Source organism: Sarcophilus harrisii, chromosome 4 (assembly GCF_902635505.1).
Source record: "Sarcophilus harrisii chromosome 4, mSarHar1.11, whole genome shotgun sequence".
Lineage (NCBI taxonomy): Eukaryota > Metazoa > Chordata > Mammalia > Dasyuromorphia > Dasyuridae > Sarcophilus > Sarcophilus harrisii.
The window spans coordinates 3379720-3397224 of record NC_045429.1 but is presented as its reverse complement, the minus strand read 5'-3'; the positions used below and the strand labels follow the sequence as shown (position 1 = coordinate 3397224).

General features: G+C 32.7%; 1 protein-coding gene across 1 annotated transcript in view; it reads right to left on the bottom strand.

The window, feature by feature from the left end:
- LRRIQ3 (leucine rich repeats and IQ motif containing 3) overlaps window positions 1-17505 on the bottom strand; it is a 199190-nt gene that overhangs the window by 71561 nt on the left and 110124 nt on the right. The window contains exon 6 of the transcript XR_004234226.1: window positions 10505-10643. The gene's annotated coding sequence lies outside the window, so the exon portion shown is untranslated. The remainder of the gene's footprint in view (window positions 1-10504; window positions 10644-17505) is intronic.

Below are 17505 nucleotides of genomic sequence, written 5' to 3'. Positions count from 1 at the left end.
CTGTTCTCTTTTGGCACATTAATAACAAAGATCTTCAAAAGCCTTAGGAAATTTTTTTCTTTTATCATGGCTCATCATAGTGGGAGAATAGGCACTGATGATGGTGCTGTGCTGTTTTCCTCCAAGTGGCAATTGCATTTTTATGAATCTGTTGTTCAGTCCTTTTGGTAGGCATCAGGTTTGTTTACTAGAGTAGGTCTAATTGCAAAACCTACACCAGCTTCATGGTAGCTCCCTTCACTGTAGCGACTCCATAAAATATATATATTTATCCAGCTCCAACTTCAAAAATTGGACCTTCATTTCCCACTCTTTATTAATTCAGGGCTGTCATTTAGATGTGATATCTGCTGAGTTCTCACAAGCACTTTTCCCTTTTCAGGGCTACTGGATTTCATGTTATCTTTAAGTGTGTGCATATTCTATCTACTGCTGCTGAGTAGAATCATCGTTTTGGTACTTTTTTGTGTTTTGACTGCAAGATGGATCCCTTCCAACTACAATTATCAGACGAGCTTTGGTTAAGCAGACAATTTTGAGTTTACCTTTTCTAGCCCCTTCCTCACACCCGGAGCAGTACAATCCTTAAAAGGCTGCTCTAATATCCATGTAACTGCTAAATCCCATTTCATGAGATGATAATCCTGGGTGACCTGTATGTAAGGTTGTGATTGAAGCTTCCAGTGTTTTGTCACTTATCACCATAGGACTTTGAGATACATAGAAATGGTAAAAGGGTGATATCTTTTGATTTCTGCATCAATTGGATGAAGTGCAGCATTTGCATGAAGTCTTTGGGCTCTCTTCTTTTAAGAGTCATTACAGAACATTGGTAGGACAGAGCTAAGATAGGTGGTGATGACTTGAGATGCAAAACACCATTGATGCCTAAGCACTCCACAATATCTGCTTCAGCTATATTCATGGAAGTTGAAACAAGTTGTTCTCATTTGTCCATTTCACCAGGAAAAGTCTTCACATGCTTAGACACCTTCCTAACTCACTGACAGGTTCAAGACTCTTCAGTTCCCCTCAACTTCGTTTAGCCTATCTGCTGAAATGGTTTACCAGGCTGTGTCAGCTGTGCATTCTATACTTTTGGAGGAACTTCACACCAGAAGGACCAGTCTTCAATGAAAACATCCTTCATCCCCTGGAATACTATTGTGCAAGAAGAAAATGATTGATAGGTAGAGTTCACAAAAATCTGGAAATACTTGAACAAAGTTAAATGAGCAGAACCAGGAAAACATTGTTCATAGTATCAGCAACATTATGTGATAACCAACTAAGAATAACTTATCTCCTCTCATCAGAGTAATAATCAAAGACAAGTACAAAGGAATAATGAAGGAAAATACATCCACATCTAGATAAGCATTGATGGGTTATGAATACAGAATGGAGTACATATTTTTCATGTATTTTGGGTTTTTTGTGCTTTTTTCCCCTTTTGATCTGTTTCTTCTTTCCCAACTTTAATAGTAGGGAAATATGTTGTACATGATAGCATATGTACAATCTATCTCAAATTGCCTGCATTTTTAGGAAGAGGGAAAGGAAGGAAGAGAAGGCGGGAAAAAAGTTGAAACTCATAACTTGTAAAATTGAGTGCTAACTTATTTTATGTGTATTTTGGAAAAAAATATTAATGATTCTAAATAAATAAAATAAAATAGTTGTAGGTTATATGAAATACTTTGAATTCCACCTACAAACTATATGAACACAATTATAGAACACTTTTTTACACAAAGTCAGATCTAAATAATTGGAAAAATATAAATTGTCCATGGACATACATAGCCAATATAACAAAAATGATGGTTCTACCTAAATTAATTTATTTATTCATTGCCATACCTTTCAAGCTATCAAAATTTATTTTCTATAAGAAGAAAAATAACATCAAAATTTATCTGGGAAAACAAAAGATTATCAATGAAATTAATGGAAAAAGTGAAGCAAAATGACTTAGCCACACCAGGTGTTAAATTGTATTATAAAATTTTAAAAATCAAAATCATATGATACTGGCTAAGTAATAGAATGATTGATCAATGGAATAGATTGGTTACACAATAAACACTCATATAATGACTGCAGTAATCTAGTGTTTGAAAAACAGAAAAACCAAAGCTTTTGGTACAAGACCTTAATTTGATTAAAAAAAAAAAGACTGCTTAGAAAATTATAGAACTATATGGCAGAAAATATGTATAGACCATCATCTTACACCCTATACATTATAAAGTCAAAATAGGCACAAAATTTAGGCAAAAAATATGATACTATTAACAAATTAAAAGAGCAAGAAATAATTTACCTGCCATATCTATGGAGAAGGGAATAATTTATGACTAGGTAAGAAACTGAGAGTATTATAAGATATAAAAATGGATAATATATTATATTTATTAAATTATAAAAACATAAAAGTTTTTACATAAACTAAATCAATTTAACTAAGATAAGAAGGAAAGAATAAAGCCATAGGAAAAGCATTTACAGCAATTATCTCTGATAAAGTTCCCATTTCTCGAATATATAGTAATATTTCTCAAATTTATATGAAGGTGTTATTCTGCAATTGATAAATGATCTTATATTTGGTAGTTAAGAAATGCTTATTCCTCTGCCCATTCCTCACTGGAATTATTTCTCTTCATGGCTTCAGAATTTGATATAATTGGTGCTTAAGAAATGCTTGTTTTTTTCCTTCAACTGTAATTAAGTGTCTTATTTATTTAAATATATAACAAACTATTAATCAATTGTTTTTTTTTCCTGATCAGGTTTCTTTTTTATATTTCTCAATCTAAAATTCCCTTTTCTGGCTACTACTCCTCTGTGTGTTGTCCTCCCTTATCAAAGTGTAAGCCCCTCTGCTATTTTTACTTGTACTTTCTCTTTCATGATGTTACTTTACATTAATATGTTGTTTTGATACTATAATTACTCCCATAAAATACAATATTCTTGAAGAGGCTGTTATTAATGTCTACAGTTCAAGTAATTAGAATTCTGCCTTAAAAGAAAGGAATCGGAATTTATTGAACTGAATTAAGTGAAAAGTAGCCATTGAAATGAGCACTTATTCAGTCTTCTAGCCAGATGCTACTGAATCTTTCAATTTTATCAAAACATTTAACAAAGATTCATGCTATTCTTGTGAATGTGATGGGTGTCATGTGTTTGGCTGTCTGAAAGGCTGGACCCATTAAGTAGCAATCAAATCTGAGACATGTTTTTGGACAGAGGTCTCTTTTGGACAGTCTCAAAGATCTGTTCTTGGCCCTAAGCTATCTAATAACTATCCACTTTGGACAAAGGCAAAAAGTGTGTTCAGTCCTCAAATGACATAAAGTTAGGAGGAAAAGCCAACATATTAAATGATAAATTAGGGATCTAAAAAGATTTTAAAAACTAGAATGTTTGTCAGAGTGTGGGCTTATCTTGTGAACATATGCAGATGAAAGTAGAAAGCAAATCAGAAACATCTGGGAAATGAACATTCACTGACCCTTCAAAGTGATCTATTAATAGCTGATGAAATTCAATCCAACATGGATTGATTTACTCCAATTTAAAAGAAGTTCCCCCAGGACCTAGGCATATAAAGAATAAATTTTAAAATGAGTTCAGACCTACAGGACTATACCTTCTATGGGAGATATGACATTTAACACTATGTGAGTGTGTGTCTATTTGAAGATGGAGAGAGCACTGCCCTGGGTGATGAGGAGATAATTATCATAAGAAATACATGTGACTAAGCTTATAAATAGCCAGGGATTCTAAGATATTCTTTAATAAGCTGTGTTACTAATAAAGAGGAATAATAAAAAAGAATATAATACTGACCTCAAATATATTGAGTTGACCCAAAATTTATAGGAGGTCATGAGGAAGAGCTACATAGGATGGGTGGGGATGAATGCACATCAGACATAACTTTTACATTGAGGAAGTCACATAACCATTGAAGTGAGTGTTGGAGAAAACAAAAGATTTGGCAAAGTTGAAAAAGACTAATATTTTGATGGTTTTTCTCCTCAGTCTGGGTAAATATACAAATTTACAAATGTACAATTCAAAAAAGTCAAATATTTAATTGCATATTTGATAGAACCAATTCACACACATATCTGTATGTATATGCATGTATACATGTGAATACATATATTATATCATATATTATATGTATATACACATATGTGTGTGTGCAGAGCTATATAGAGTAAAAAGAATACTAAAAAGAAAAGAATCAAATATTCCAGCAATTTATGAAATTGGAAGAAAAAATGCAGTTAAAATTACCTAGAGCATTGATGAAATAAATCAGCAAAGTGAAGTGAATTGGATGAATTTGGAAGAAAAATGTAACCATTGGAAAATGAAATGCATTTTACTGAAAACCACAAAAATTCTTCCAGACCCATCTAATTTCAAAGCCATAAATGGGTTTAGATCAAGTCAAAGTAGGTAATCAAGATAAAATTACTAAGAATTGTATAAATCTGATCCAGGGCACTTTGATATAATGACCCTTCAATCATTAACCCCCTCAACCTTACACTTACAGAGGAAGTATCAGTTTCTTCTCAGAAATGTCTGAGTTTAACAGCTGGACCTTTTTGTAAAAGATTTGAGTTTCTTTCTTATATAATCACTGAATAATCTGTGCTGTCCTGAAATAACCAGGGAGGTTTGGCTGGTTCCCCAGTCATATTAACTAGAAAGTTTTTTTTTAACTAGGATAACATAGCTTTTATGGCTAAAATTGCTGCCTGAGGTATATCATGCACTTCCAACAAAATGATGGAATTTGTATAGTTAATTCCTTATATTCTCATCCAAAAACACATCTTCTAGGCAGATAAGCTACAGTAAGAAAATTCATGGAGCTATCATGTCCCTACAAACACTTATTCCACAATGACAGGTAGTTTTATGAAAAAAGAGAAAAAAGGGAAATATTTGCTGAGGAGATATGAAAGAGAAACTTCAACTTAAGTTAGGGAGGAAGAAAATGACAGCTGTAATACAAAGTGCCTAAATTGGAGCCAAGGGTGGGTTTGGCTCACACTAGCTAGAAAAGGACATAGGAAAGGTATGGCATAGCATGTCAAAATCCACTTCATCCATTTCCTTCTCTAGACTGATCTGATAAGATACTTTAAATTGGGGGTTGTCCTCCCCCTCCCCAAGTCATGGGATTTTTTAAAATTGTTAAATCGAGTCCAACATTCAAAATCTAAGTTTTTGTCTTTTTGAATGGTTATGAGCTATTTAGAATTGTTTGAGTGAAAAGAGATCAGAAGCAAATATCTAAGAGGTCTGGAACCCAAAGCCTGGATGATTCCCATCTTCTTTGTTTCCCTTTATGAAAGCTTGGTGGCCAAATTTGCTACAAATGAAGATTACATAATCTTCATTGGGTCCTCCTTGCAACGAGATAATTCTTTAATACTTTCTGAGACAATCCACTTTTCCTCTGATGACAGATTCCCTTCCTTCTCCAAGTCTTTCCATTCCTTCTCAAAGACACATCAACATTCCCTCAAAAAAATTCCATTGGCACTCGATTATGTACAGGATGAAATATAAAAGTCCTCTTTGTCATTTATAGCCCTTCACCACCTGGTTCCTTCTGACCTTTCCAGTTTTCTTACACTTCATTCTTTCCCATGTACTCAACCATCCAGTTAAAACATCCTTTGCTACTCAGGCACTCTACCTGCCTCTGCCTTTTTCCAGGCAGTCCCCCATGCCAAAAGTCCTCATTCTCCTGCCCTCCGTTTTTGTGACTTCCTTGATTTGTTATAAGGCTAAACTCAAAACTCACCTTCTAGAGGTTTTACTCTCAGTCCTCACCCCTGCAGGACTGGTCCTTTGAGATGTCCTTCCATTTGCATTGTAGATATATTACATATGGCCATATTGTTTGTCCTATCTCAGCCCTCATAGTATGGGAGAATGAAGTGCCAGAAACATTTAAGTCTCTAATAGATGTTTTTGGTTGATTCTCTATATTAAAACATTGTTTTAAAATGCTTCTTTTCCCATAACCTATTTATGAATTTGTAAAATAAATACCCTGAGTACTACTACTGGCCTATGGGATCTGTGGGGATATGCAGGAAATGTTCTTTGTAGGACTACTGCTCAAATGAGAGAAAGAGAGATAGAAAGACAGAGGGATAGAGACAGAGACACAGAGACAGAGACAGATAGGGAGAGACAGAGAAAGAGAAGAAGAGGGAGAGAGATTACTAGACTTTCTTCATTTTTCACATGAAGAATCTAAAAGATATGTTTTAATGTCAGAGCAATCCATTTTATCTACTGAGGCAAAGTAAGAGATTGAGAAGTGAGGAAATAAAAATTATTTCCTTTACTTCCCTCTCTCACTCCACTTATTAATAGAAAGAAGAAAGAAAATGGTAATGGATGAGAAAATTAAAGTTCTATAGAGTTAGACTAAGTTAGGTTGAATTTGGATAAATTGAGACTGTTTCTTCTAAAATTCCCAATGAGAAAATAAAATAGCAAATTTCAATGCCTTTAAAATAAAGCTCAGTATGAAATTAGCTACAAAATTATTCAATTATCTGCTTGTGTGACATTCGTAAAATCAGTAAACTTTGCCACTAAGGTAAGTATTCTTTGTCTCCCATCCCACTCCACATCCCACAAAATCCCAAAATGTCATAAAAAATATTACCATGATGCTAAACTAATTACCAAAAATCAGGCCATTCCTGGTGATTCTTTTATGAAGAATGAACAAGTCTTTTGAATGAATAAGAAAAGACTGACTTGCTGGAGCTAGAAATGGGCTACATGCTCAGCAATCTCTAAGTAAATAACCTCCAGATTCAGCACAGTAATTCATAGCTGTGGATTTTCTAATAGCTTTGGACGAGGTTCCTGGGCTTATTTAGGAGGGTGAAATAGGAACATGGGAAAGGGATTGTCTGTCCCCTAAATCATCTATCAAGTCTTAAAACTGGGATACTTAACTACTAGGAATCATAATCCACTAGGAGTTAGAAAAATACACTCTTTTTACCACTGATTCCTAATCTAAGCCACATTCAGAAGGGATCAACAGATAGAGCTCCAGAAGTCTCTAAAATTAAATGGGTAAAAAGTAGATCTTTATTTCCACTAACACCTGACTAAAATGTAACAGTTCTTTAATTCATTTTATTCTGAGAAAAGGCCCATGGGCTTTACCAGGCTGCCAAAAAGAGTCATAAAACAAGCAAGGTAAAAGAGACCTTGGAATTTTGGTACCTCCAAGATACTTGAGACTTCAAGGTGCAAAGACACTTGAGAACAGAAAGAGAACTGTCCAGAGTTATGAGACCCATTATCGCACTGGCAATTGAGATTCACTGAATAAGCAGAGTACACCCAGTCAAGGAACTCACTCACAAGAAATCCTACACCTGGTAGTGAATGTGGGGATGGGGGAGGAGGGAAGAAGATGGGGAAGGCTCCCTATGATGATTCAACAAGGAATGAAAGAATATCTAAGTCCTACAATTCTTGTTTTGTCAGGTATCTTGACATTACTTTCTCCCTTCATTTATAACTCACATTGTACTCTAAATTTGTGCTGACTCTTCCATATGGGTGCTGTATATTTTGGGAGGAGAGTGTGACCCAAGCTCATAATGACAACAGTTTTTTTTAGCCTCACTTCTTAATGTGTAATTTCAGTAAATGCCTTTGAGCCAATTGTGTCCATAGCTGAATAATAAAGGTAAAGCACAATTTTGGGAGCTCATAAGTCACAGTTTTAAGCATAGTTATCAGAAGAGTTCCCTAAAAGCTAAGGCAGAATCTACTTACTACTTACTATCCATCCCTTCAGTGCAACTGTGAATTGTGAAAATAGATCAGATGCTATGCTGCACTAAAGTAAAAATGAGCATTTAGAAATAATTATCTTAATATTCCCAAAATAATTAATTTTGCTGACACAGATATTCTTTTCACCAATAAAGATTGCATTTTCTCTGACTCAGTGGTCAAGAGTTTCATTTCAAAAAAAAAACCAAACTAAACCAAACAAATGAAAATGTTCTAGGCTAATTTAATAGTATGGATCTGAAATTAATTAGACTTGTCCTTATATAACAAATACAATCTATCACTGAGTCTAACTTGACAAGTGACCCACAATCACTTCCATGTAGTAAAAAAGATATAAGACCAAGTAAGACATTTGTAAAAACTAAAATTTTTATTATTTGAACATTTGTTAATTAATAGATGTTATACAAATTAAAACAATACAATTTATTAAAAAATCTTCTCAATCATAAATGTATTATGTAAAGCTGAAGATCTCTCCAATTTCTTCTTATTATTGTTGTTGTTTTATGTGATATTAAAAGCATTTATATATGTCACAATTTTGATAGGGGACTTGAATTAATTCAGTAAATATTCATTAAGCCTATTGTCCATAAATGACTGTGCTAGAATCAAGGGTTTTAAAAACAAAAACAAGCCTCTCCCTTTCAAGCTCCTTATTTTCTATTGAAAGCTACAATGCATACATTGTATGCATTAATGTACATTAATGATAAAGTACATACAAAATATGAAATAACCTCAAGAGGCAATAATCAGGTCAAGAATATCAAGGGAATTTTTAAAAATGCAAAGGAAGGTGGCCTAGCCATATCAGCCCTAAAATTATATTATAAACCAGAAGTCATCAAAATGTTTGGTACTGGCTAAGAAATAGAATAGTGGATCAGTGGAATAGGTGAGATACCCAAGACACAATAATCAATGAGAATAGTAATGTACTCTTTGACAAGCCCAAAGAATGTACCTTCTGGGATAAGAACTCACTATCTGACAAAAATTTCTGGAAAAAAATTGGAAAATATTATGTCACAAGCTGGGCATAAACCTATATCTTACATTTCATACCAAAATAAGATCAAAATGGGTACATGGTTAAGACACAAAGGATGAAACTCATTAGCATTTTAGAAGAACAATCAAATCCTTGGAGATGGGCAGAATTTATGGCCAAAGAAGAACTAGAGGATATTATAAATTGTATAATGGCTAATTGATTTCATTAAATTAAAAAGCTTTTGCCCAAGAAAAACCAAAAAATATTAGAAGGGAAGCAAAAAGCTGAGAAACAATTTTACAGACAGTAGTTCTGATTAAGTCCTCGTTTTTAAAATATATAGAGAATTGACAAAAATTATAAGAATACAAGCCATTTCTCAATTGATAAATGGTCAAAGGATAAAAACAGACATATATGACAAAATATGTCATCTACACTCATATGAAAAAATTCTCCAACTCATTATTAATTGGAGAAATGCAAATTAAAACATCCTGAAGTACCATCTCACACCTATCACATTAGCTAAGACGATGGTTAAAAAACAATGACAAATGTTGGAAGGACTGTGGGGAAAAATGGGATATTATTGCATGGCTGATACAGTTGTGAAATGATCCGATTATTCTGGAGAGCAATTCGAAATACTGACCAAAGGACTATAAAACTGTGTATATACCCTTTTACCCAGCAATGCTACTACTGGGTCTGTATCCCAAAGAAATCATCAAAAAGGGGAAAGGATCCAGATGTACAAAAATCTTTATAGCAGCTTTTTTTGTAGTTGTGAATTAGAAAATGAGCAGATGCCCATCAATTAGGGAGTGGTGAATAAGTTATGATGTATAAAAGTAATGGAATATTATTGTTCTATAAAAATTATGAATATACTGATTTTAGAAAGGCCTGGAAAGATTTACACAAACTAATGCTGAGTGAAACAGTCAAAACCAGGAAACACTGTATATAGCAATAGCAAGATTGTGCAATGATCAACTGTGAAAGTCTTGGTTCTTCTCAGGGGTTCAGTTATTCAAAGCAATTACAATAAACTTTGGGTGGAAAATGCCATCTGCATCCAGAGAGGGAACTATGAAGACTGAATATAGATCAACATATATTATTTTCACTTTTTTTGTGATTTTTCTCTTTTGTTTTGATTTTTGTCTCCCAACATGAGTCATATGGAAATATTTTAAATTAAATTTACATTTATAACCAAAAAGAAGTTGTTTTGCATGTAACTAGGGAAAACAGAAATATAAAATATTTTTTTTAAAAAAAGGAAAGAATTAAAATAATTGGGATTGGAGAAAAGACATTGCTATTCAAAATAACAGAGTAATGTTGCAGCCCAAACTGGAAAGGTCAGCCTGTACACCTTAACATACACAGTAAGTTGATAAATTTGAAACATATGTGTCGGCACACACAACACACCACATATACACACCTCTATACAATTATGAGAGATGTAATTTTATCCAGTATTCTCAATATATGGTTTTTGTGGTTTGAAATTTGTGCCAAGATTCAACAAAACCATTAACTTTTTTTCATTCAGATAATTTACTGAAGGGGGAAATGGGGAAAAAAAAGATTTCTGTGACTTACTTTTTATGTGCCTTAACTTTGGGACCGGTATTGGTGTTTCTATTCTCCGTAATTCTGATAAAGCACGGGAAAGAAGGGCTTTATGTCTCAATGATAATATTCTATGTGGAATGTCTTTTTTCGTGAAGATAGTTTTAACCTAAAAAAAGAACAAAACACAATATTAAAGAGACTTAAGGGATGAAAATTTCATGTTGCTTTTAGCTGTAGGCACTTAATATTCTAAAACACTACCGTAGTTCATTGAAGGAAAACCATATCCTTTAACATTCTAAATATTAAACTTTTGATTGGGATAACCTCTGAAAGCTCCATTCTTGCCCCATTTAGATATATTTTTTTTGTTTTATACACTATTGCTTTGTATATAGGTGAATGAATGAATATCATTCTGACCCTACAATTTGTTACTCTTGGACTAGGCCAATCCTTTTCTCATCCTCTAGCTAAGAAACATCAAAAATTTCCACCCTTTAAACAGCAAAGATACCTTATTCTTGGGGTATGTAGGTGCCACAGTGGAAGGAATGTCTGAACATCTTGGTTATTCATCTTTGTAAGTTCAAATTTGACCTTAGATACTTAACTGTGTGACCCCAGGCAAGTCACTTAATCTTATTTTTGCTTATTTGTTCGTTTCAATTTCCTCATTTATAAAATGATCTGGAAAATGAAATGACAAAGTACTTTAGTATTTTTTTCATAAAAAACCCTAATTGGCCTTTTAGAGGCAGAGCCAAGATGGCAGAGAGAACGTACATTTCTTTCTGATGCTGTACCATGACCCTCACACTAATTACCAAATCCAGCCTCTGAATTAGTTCTGGACTGGCAGAATCCATGAATATTGGGAGTGCAACAAATTACCAACAGAAGATAATTTCAAAGCTCCCCAGAAAAGTTCTGTTTCAATCAGACATGGAGGGAAACAAGCCAAGCACAAGCAGGCTGAATACAGACACCAAGTACAGGCTATACAGCATCGGGCTGAAGAATCTACAGGGAGAGGAATATACAGCAATGTTGGCTACTCTGCCCTGGTTGCAAGCCAGTAGATCAGCAGAGAAGTTATAAAACATCCAACACAAACACAAAAGGTAAATAGTGAATTCTAAAATGCCAGAATCTCACCAGACCTGTCCATACCCACCCAGCACCTGAAATGAGTCAGCACTGCAGCTACTGCTACTTGTAACAGAAGTTTGGACAATCTCCCTTGCCCCAAAAGCAGATCTCAACTTAAAAAAAATGAGTAAAAAAACTAAAAGAACTCTGACCATAAATAGTTTTTACGGTGAAAGAGAAAGACTTCTTTCTCAGGTTGTTTTTCTTTCTTGATCCGATTTTTCTTGTGCATCAATATAACTGTATAAATAGGTATACATATATTGGATTTAACATGTATTTTAACATATTTAACCTATATTGGACTACCAGCCAGGTAGGTGAGGGCATGGAAGGAAGGAGGGGAAAAGTCAGAACAGAAAGCTTTGCAAGGATTAAGGTTGAAAAATTACCTATGCTTATGTTTTGTAAACAAAAAGCTTTAATAAAATAAAAGAAAATAAAAAAGAAAACTTCCAATGGGGTCATTAAGAGTCAGACATCACTGAAAAGCAATTAACAACTTTTTATTGTTAGGAAGACAATGAAACTTACTCTGGACTCACAAAAACTTTTATTTTTTTTAAAAGATAATTTTTAAAGATGTCTTAAAATGAAGAGTTATTAGTTACTATGTTTTTTAAGGTAGTGCCCAGGAAAAATTCCCTGTATCATTATCCCATGGCAACAGACTCTACTCCATTAATCCTCCTTATATTTAAGACATACATATTTCCCTGTCTTTATCTCTACCTCTGTGTCTCTCTGTTTCTGTCTCTCCATTTCTTTCTCTCTGTGTCTCTCTCTCTCTCTCTCTCTCAGTCTCTCTATCCATCTAGCCATCTATCTACCTACCTATCTACCTATTCTTACAGGTAAAGAATTGGAAAAAAAGTAAAGAACTCTAATTATAGACAAATTTATGGATTCAAGATGTTCCTCTCATGTGCTCCAGGCTTTTTTCTCATTTTTCTATCCCATATTCTTTTATACTTCTTTTTGGTAGCAGTTAAGAATAACTTCAGCTTTCTCTACCCTGCCCTACTCTTGTATCCCATCTTTTGCTACTTTGAATTTATCATATGAATTTTGTTTATTTAGTAATCATATTGTTGATCTTTCTTAATAATATAATACATAATAATAATAATAATGACAGAAAGGGATCAGATCTTTTAGCTGCTTGCATCAATGTTCTGTCCTTGAAATAAATAACAATAAGAGCTAGCATTTATATAATGCTTTAAAGATTGCAAACAAAAAACAAAAGAAACTTTACAAATATTATTTCATTATTTTCTCACAATAAATCTGAAAGATAGATGCTATTATTATTATTTGTAATTTACTGATGAAGAATTGAGACAAATAGATTAAGGGATTTGCCCAGGTTTAGGATGTTAGTACATTTCTGAAGTTGGATTGAAATTCATGTCCTCTTAACTCTAAATCCAGCACTACACCATCTTGATTAATTTAAAATTTAGCCTTACTCCAGTTTTGTTAAGGTTTAGGCTGACTAATCTTGAAGTGGTATAAATATTAACATTTGTCACATCTGTTTTAGACACTTAGCAATATCAGAGATAGTTATTGTAGGCACCTAGGTCTCAGGAGGATACAGCAGATAGACTACTGAACCTGAAATCTGGAAAACTCATAGATTTGTGTTAAAATCTGGTCTCTGACAATAAGTGCATGATCTTGGATACTTAACACTGTTTATCTCAGTTCCTTATCTGTAAAATGAGCTAGATAAGGGAATGGCAAACCCTCCAGTATCTTTACCACTTGGGGTTTTCCAAATGAGATCACAGAGAATTGGACATGATTGAATTCACTGAACAAGAAAAGTTCTCATGAACATCTACACATAATTGTACTCCTATATAGACTCATATTTGCAAAGTGAGAATGCACAGCTCTCTTAGTAAATTATAATTTAAAATAATTCAGCAATATGGTGTTTCTTACCAAAAAGGCTAATGCGATTTTAAGCTACATCAGACCCAATAAAGAACCTAGCATTAAAATGATGATAATCCCATTTTCTTTTGTCCTGTTTGATTTAAATCAGCACATAGGGATTGATTACCTACAAATTTCAAAACACTGTTTTAAGGACCAGGAATACAAAGATGAAAGAAATCATAATTATTATCATCCAAAAATTTAAAATGTATTAGAGGAGATTAAATAGAGATATAAATGACAAAATTATCATGAACCACTTAACCATACTAAGTCTCAGTCTTCTCATTGGTTAAAAAAAAATGTGGTTAAGTTCCAATGATCTTGTGATGAAGAGAGCCATCTACACCCAGAGAGAGGACTATAGGAACTGAGTGTGGATCACAACATAGCATTTTCACTCTTTTTTGTTGTTGTTTGTTTGCATTTTGTTTTGTTTCTCTTCTTTTTTCTTCCTTTTTGATATGATTTTTCTTGTGCAACAATTGTATAAATATGTATCCATATTTTGGATTTAACATATATATTTTACCATGTTTAATACATAATGGATTACTTGCCATCTAGGAGAGGGGTGGGGAAAGGGGAAAAAATTTGAATACAAGGTTTTGCAAGGTCAATGTTGAAAAATTATCCATGCATGTGTTTTGAAAATAACAAATTTTAATTTAAAAATGTGGATAATAAAAATTATAATTGTCTGTCTTATTTGGTTGTTGAACCAAATGAAAATAGGAAACTAGATCTATGATTTCACTGATAAAAGGAACTCCCAATGAGACAATTTTCTTTACCAATACTTGTTGGCTCTTTCTCTTCATTTTAAAGTCTAATTCAGATTAAGTCAAGTCAAAGAGCATTTATTAAATCCGTCCTAAGAAATAGACATGATAACTACTGAGAATGCAAACATACTGAAAATGAAAGCAAACTCTTACCTTCCAGGAGCCTGCAATCTATTGGAAGAGACAATTGCCAAAAAAGGAAGTAGGTGGGGGAAGGGAAGGGAAAAGGTATCCATGTAGGGACACAACAGAAAAGTATGGGAAATGAAAAGTCCTTTATTTAGCTGAGTTGAGTTCTTCCACAAAATGGAGGAAGAACATTTAACCAATGGGAGAAAGCACAGTGGCAGAAGAAAGAGGTGGTTGAACACAGTCACAAAGTCTAGTGCACTCAGAGGGGAAGTGACTTGCTCAGAGTGAAACAGCCAGCATGTGTCAGAGGCAAGATTTAATAGTCTTTCTAGTTATGAAGTACACTGTATCCACTATGCTTAGTCCATTTCCTAATGCACCAAAAAAAACCATTTAGTGAAAGCATCTTATAAAGATATTATTGTTTTTAAATATTTGCTATAATACAAATTATTTTTACACTTTTTAATTATTTAATTTAAATATAAACTTAAATATAAAAATGAGTAAAAAATCAGAGAACATTTCCATGTACACAACAAAGGATGAAAGATTCAATATAAAACAATAAATGTTAATTTTATGAAAACCTATATAATAAATCTAACACACTGTTTTAAAAGCCACCCAGATTTTCTTCTTCTTTCTAGCTTTTCTTTTTTCTCTGCTATGTGCTTTGTATTTTTTTTTCTCCTTCCCTGCTCCCTCCACTCAAGAGGACACAACTTAATGCCAATGCAAAAATGCATATGTATATATATATGTATATACATGCACAAAAATATATATACATATACACATATTCATAATACATATATTTCCATTTATTAGTTCTTTCTCTGAAGGCAAATAACATCTTCCTTCATAGATCTAACCTTTGCATGTTGGTTTTTACCACAAAATCAACCAGCTCATCATTTTTTATATCGCAGAAATATTTCATCACAACCACTTTCTATCTGTCTATTCAAGTTGTTTTCCCTAATTTTGTGCTTTTCTTCTATTATTGGTTAATTAGTTTCATTTTTAAAAGGAACGTTTTATTTAAAATAATCAAAATTATTCATTTTACACTTCGAAAATGGTCTTAGTTTAAAGTACTACTGCATCTCCTCCTTTTACATTTTTTCTTTTTAGTTTCTTTGAAATTCTTGGATTTTTGTTTTTCCAAATGAATTTTATTATTTTTTTCTAATAATTTTAATAACTTATTTGACATGGTATTGAATGAACAGATTAGTTAAAATTCATTTTTTAACTTAAATTGACTCTACTCATGAACAATGAATATTTTACTAATTATTTAAATCTAATTTTGTATAAAAAGTATTTGCTTATGTTCATGTAGTTCCTGTGTCTGTTTTGGCAGGTATCTTTTCAAGTTATTTTATGCTGTCTAGTTACTTTAAATGTTCTAGAACAATATGGAATTGAGTGTAGTTCCTCTATTTTTATCTTTAAATCTTATTTTAAATTATAACTATTCCTTTTTTACATAATGAATTCTACTCTAGTTCTTTATCTCTGTGTGAGTCTCTCAGTTTTATTATGTTCCTTGAAAATGACATAGTTGAATTCAGATTTTTAATTCATTCTGCTATCCATTTCTGTTTTATGGGTAAATTTATCCAATTCACATTCTAAGTTATAATTAATTCTTATATTTTCTCGTGCTATTATTCACTATTCTTTTTGCCCTATTTTCCCTTTTCCTCCTTCCTCATCTAATTTACTTCTAACCATTAACTTCCTCTATTTATTCTACTCAAAACTTTAAAAATCCCCTTTTCCTCTCTACCAATCCTCTTATCTTTCAAATAATTTCTCCCTTCCTCCCTTCCTGATTTTTAATCTACACACTCTTTTAAATGGTCCTTCCTATTCTATTCCCTAAAGTCTCTTTTTTCTAAATCTGCAAAATGTTTATATCCTTTTCTAGATGTGTGCCATTCCCTCTTTAGCCCATTTCTGATGAGAATAAGGTTCTAGCACTACCAATTCTCTCTTCTTGCTTCATCTGTATCAATTTATTTTTATGTCTCATGTGAGAGAATTACTCATTTTTTTTATTTCTCCCTATGACTTTTTTTTTAAATCATTCCATCACACACAGCTCAGTCCAAGCTTTTCTTTCAAACTACCCAAATAATGATGACAATCATGAGACTACTGCTAATATTTTCACATTACACATTTTGACCTTATTGAGTTCCTTTGGTCTTTAATGTTTACCTTCTGTTTCTCCTGGACCTTATATGTTGAATTTTCCATCAAATTCTGCTCTTTTGTCACAAATAATGAAAGACTTTCAATTTCTTAAATGTTCTTTTTTAAATTTTTCATTCATTTTTATACTTAACTTTGCTGGATAAGTTACCTTTGGTTGTCTTCTTTAGCCTTATGAAATAAAGTGTTTCAAGTTTTATGTCCTTCAGCATAGTAGCTTCTGGATCTTGTGTGATCCTGATCATAGTTCTGAGGTATTAATTTTTTCCTTGTTGCTGGCAATATTTTTTCCTTATCTTGGGAGCTTTAAAACTTTTACTCCTGTAAAGTTTTCCTCCCATAATATCTTTCAGGTGGAGATAAGTGGATTTTTTTTTTCTATTTCTGCTTTATTCTTCTAGAATTTCAGGACAATTGCCTTTAATAGTTTATTATGATATTGTATCGAGATTCTTTTTTTAACTGTAATTTACAATATAATTCCACCTCTTTGTATATTTTCTCTCTTCAATTATTTTTCTGATGAGATATTTCACATTTTCTTCTACTTTTTTGTTTTTGTTTTATTATTTTTGGTATCCTCTAAAGCCATTAATTTCCCCCTTCCTTAAGTTTCTGCCTTCCAGTTGGCCGACTTCCTCAATTTTCTTGGATCTATCTTATTTTTTTTTCCCCCTTAAACTTTCTTATTTTATTTTGAAATCCTTTTAAAAATTCTTCCAAAAAGTCCTTTGGGCCTTTTGGCCACTTAATATTTTTCATTAAAAAAGGAGTGGCATTTTA